The sequence below is a fragment of the Pteropus alecto genome, unplaced genomic scaffold (assembly GCF_000325575.1).
Source record: "Pteropus alecto unplaced genomic scaffold, ASM32557v1 scaffold29, whole genome shotgun sequence".
Taxonomy (NCBI): domain Eukaryota; kingdom Metazoa; phylum Chordata; class Mammalia; order Chiroptera; family Pteropodidae; genus Pteropus; species Pteropus alecto.
In genome coordinates, this window is record NW_006443120.1 from 409,074 (window position 1) to 413,433 (window position 4,360).

At 36.2% G+C, this 4,360-nt stretch overlaps 1 pseudogene; it reads right to left on the reverse strand.

Moving 5' to 3' along the window:
- Positions 1 to 837: 837 nt before the first annotated feature.
- On the reverse strand, positions 838 to 1,924 carry LOC102898471 (annotated as a pseudogene).
- Positions 1,925 to 4,360: the final 2,436 nt, after the last annotated feature.

Here is a 4,360-nt window from a genome sequence, read left to right on the forward strand (position 1 = left end):
TTAGCACTTAGTGAAGTATTCTTGGTTAGTTTGTTTTTTCCTTCAACATTTAGAATATATTATTTCTCTGTCTCCTGGCTTGCAAAGTTTCTGTTGAGAAATTTGCTAATAGAATTAAGGGAGGTTCTTTGTATGTAATTTTTTTTCCTTTGATGAATTTGAACTTTTTTGTATTTTTTAAAACAGTTTTATTATAATATATCTTGGAGAAGATCATTTCGGTTTGCAATTTTGAGGTGACCTATTAGCTTCATGAACAGGATGTTTAAATCTCTGTCCGAATATGGAAAATTGTCAGTTATTATTTCTTTAAATAAGCTTTCTGTTTTTTCCCTTTCTTGTCTCCTCCAGGGACCTTAATAATACATAAGTTATTTCATTTATAAGTATTGTATTCCATAGTTCACATAGACTTTTTTTACCTTTTTAACACTTGATTTTTTTCTCTCCTCTGATTAGATGACTTCAAATAATCTGTCAGTAGTTCACTAATTCTTTCTTTTGCAATTTTGGAGTCTGATATTGAAGCTCTCTAATGAATTCTTCAGTTTAGTCAATATCTTCTTCAACTCGATGATTTCTGTTTTTTATTTTATTTTTATTTTGAAGTTAAATATTTTAAAATTATTTTTAAAAGGTAACCTATACAAAGTAGCATTTTAAAATAAATCATCTTGCAATTCAAATGTCTGGTAGTATTGCCCTAACTTTGGTCAGCAAATGTTTATTGTATGTCTGTCACTTGCCAGACATATATATGAAGCATTTTCTCTCCCTTCCAGTGGGGGGGAAAAAAAAAAAAGTGCTTCTTCCAGGTAAACTTCCAGTGGTTCTCTCTTAGGCTGGCTTCTGTTTTCTGACACTCCAATCAATAGTAAATACTCCAGCTTGTCTCATTCTCTCAAGCTCTTTCTTGATGATAGAACTGCACAAAGCTTTGGCTATTGCAAAGCATTTTGCTCCAGCCTGCAATGACCTCCTGCCTTGGTGACTCTGTAGGTCATATTATGTTTTCCACATCAGTCAAGGAAGTGAAAAGGGAACATCAATATTTATCTTTTCAAAGCAGATTATCAATTCCATTTTTTATTCCTCCATTTTCTTGTTTGTAAACAATTGCTTCTGCTTTTGCACTCTTTATGCTTTTACCTTTGCTTGTGCTGAAGGCTATCCTTTGCTCATAATACTGCTAAGGTTCATTTAGCTGTTTTTCTTGTTGTTGTTTTGTTTTTGTTTTTATTTTTGTTTAATCGAATAGTTGCACTTCTACAAAAGTTCTGCATAAATTCTTCAGCAGCACTCTAATGTCATGTCAATAACCTTTCTAGCAACTGAATAAACTGCGTATGATCTTGATCTGACAGTTTTTCTACTAATGTTTCTTCTAATTCCTCCTTAATTACCCATCATGTTTTTGGTTTTAGCTTTTTCTGTAAATACGCCTTTGTCTCACAACTGATTTTGATATTTTTCTACATCAAGCAGTTTTCTATATGTGCTATGCATTCATTAATAATATGATTGCTTGCTAGTATAAAAAAGAGATGAAACGGACAGCTATCTTCTCCCTACTGTTTTGCTCTTTGTTTTGGGGAAAAAAAAAAAAAAAATCTTTTCAGTGTTTTCCTGGCTTGCTGCTCAAATAAAACACTGGGGAAAAAAGGTAAACAATAACTCTATCAATAATATCCTCTGTAAAAGTTTCTGGATCTTTTTCCCTCATGTTGTCTAAAAGTCTCTTTCCTATGTTGAACTCCTCAATCTGCTTTTCAATAAAATCCACTGTGTAAGTTTCATGACATAAGGCTGCAACATTTTTCTTTGTTGTTAGAATTGTGTTATATTTTAGCCTTAGTATCCGGGATCTAGAACCTGTTTGCAATTCAGCAGCTATGGATTCCCAGAGGCCTTGTCTCAGGACCATACTAACCATTCCCCCAAGAATGAGATAGTAGAAAACTGTGGCACACAGGGAGCTTCCTTATTGACTGTGGGAGTCCTGGGCAGGAGAGCTTCTGGTTCTTTTTGTTTTTTGTGTTTTTGTTGTTGTTGTTGTTTTTGTTGTTTTTTAATGGTTTATGTTTCTTTCTTAAATTCATTTGGTTCATGCATTGTTTTCCTAATTTTACTCAGTTGTCTGCGTTTTCTTATAATTTACAAAATTTATTTAAGAGGATTATCTTAATTATTTGTCAGACATTTCATAGATTTCCATTTCTTTAGGATCATTTATTGGAACTTTATTAGTTTCCTTTGGTAGTGTAATGTTTCCTTGATCATTCATGATCCTTATGACTTTCATTGGTCCATTTGCATTTGAGATAGTAGGCACCTCTCCCAGTCATTACAGACTGGCTTTGGCACGCAAAGTCCTTCCTGAGATTCTGGGTAGACTATCGGGGTAGTATCTGGAGGTAGGCTTGCTGCTAAAGTTCATGGACAGAAAGGTCTGGCAACTGCATCAAAAGATGGATAGGCATGGTGCTCATGTCCATGGTTGGCAAGTCTGGTGCCTGGTTTCTTGGGGATTGGTCTAGAACCCAGGCCCATGGGGACTGACAAAATGGCTGGGGACCAGTGGGGTATTCTAATCGTCTGGATCTATTGAGGTTGGCCTCATTCTAGGGTGAGTCATGTGCTTGGGCACAAGGGAGCCCATTAGGATCTTTGTGCTGTGGGGGCTTGTCTGGAACTAAGGCTGGCAAGGAGCCTGTATTTGTGTGAGCTAGCCTGAAGGTTAGGCCTATGGGGGGCCATTGTGGTGCTGGGCAAGTAGGGAGCTTGGCTTCACAGGAGCCAGTCTAGAGTCTAGATCTTCAAGGGCCAGCCTAGCACTGGGCCCACCTGGGAGTTTGGGTTTCCAGGAGCCCACCTGAAACCTGATTTACATTAGTTACCTGGGGCTCTGGGAACTGTCCAGAGCTGAGATGCCTGGGAGTCTGGGTTTGTGAAAGACTTCTGGGAGCTTGGTGCCACAAGGGTTTCCCAGGTTTGCAGAGGTTTATCAGCCTGTTCAATTATTTTTGTCAGTTTTCTATTAAGTTGTATATTTTTATTTTTGTTGGTAGATGTTATTTATAAATACTGGAAATTAATCTATCATCAATTTTACATAAAACAACTGTCTCCTATGATTTGTTGGTTTGCCTTTTTACTCTCTTAATGGTGACTTTAGATGAATAAAAGATTCTAATTTTAAAGCTGTAAATCTATCAATCTTTTCAACAATAATTAGTGGGGTTTTTTGGTATAAATCAAAAAGTGATGACACTTTCTTTTAATATATAATAAAATTTTAATGTTTTGCCTTTCATTTTTAGTTGTTCAACAGTCCTAGAATTGCTTTCTGTGGCCGATGTGAGGTTAATATCAAGTTGTGTTTTCTTCCCAACTGGATAACAAATTATCAGCACTATTTATTGATGCGTCCATTTTTTTCCACCAGAGTACAATTCTGATTTCATATTATATACTATTTTCTGTCTTTGGGACTCTTTCTTCACTTCAAAATAGATAGTGTTTTATGTGTCAGGCACAGTTCTAGGCATGTTATTCATCAATAAACAATACAGAATAGGATTTTCTACTCTAATTGATTTTGTAGTTTTGTAAGGAAAATTAGGTCACAAACAACGAACATAGCAAATAAATTGTTTAAATATAATTGATAAATACTATGCCAAAAGAGCAAAAGTAGTCCTGAAGTAAAAGGGAGGGGATGTGGTAACATCGATTTAAATTGGACTGGTCAGAGCAAGCACACTGAAAAGGTAATAAATAGTTGAAGATTACAAAGTTGGTAGTGTGGTTATCCAGGAAAACAATAATGGCCAGTGAAAAGGTCAGGAGGCAGATACTTGCCTCTCAGATCAAAGAAGAAACAAGGAAGCTGTATCAAAGTGATTTAGAGGTATTAGTGGGAACCAAGGCCACAGAGTTAATGAGGGACAGTTTAGGTGGGGTTCCAGGCCATTACAAGGTCTTTGCAAAGCCATTGCATGATTCTGAGTAGTATGATTTATGATTCATAGGATCCTTCCTGCTGGTGGTTTGAGAATAGACTGGGATCGAGGAAAGAGAAGCAGGGAATCCAATTAGGAGGATGTGGCACTAGTACATGCCAGATATAATTAGAGTCTGGACCAGATGGTTCCAATGGAGATGGAAAAAAAAGGTCAAATATTGCATATTTTAAAAGTAGAGACAACAGAATGTATAAATAGGTTGGTATGTCATACAAAAGAAAAGCATGAGTAAAAGTGCAGCTGGTTTGGGTTTTGGTGGAGGGGTGATTAGAAATCCAATTCTGTATATACTAAGTTTAAAACATTCACTGGGCTTCCAGCTGAAAATATTGGAA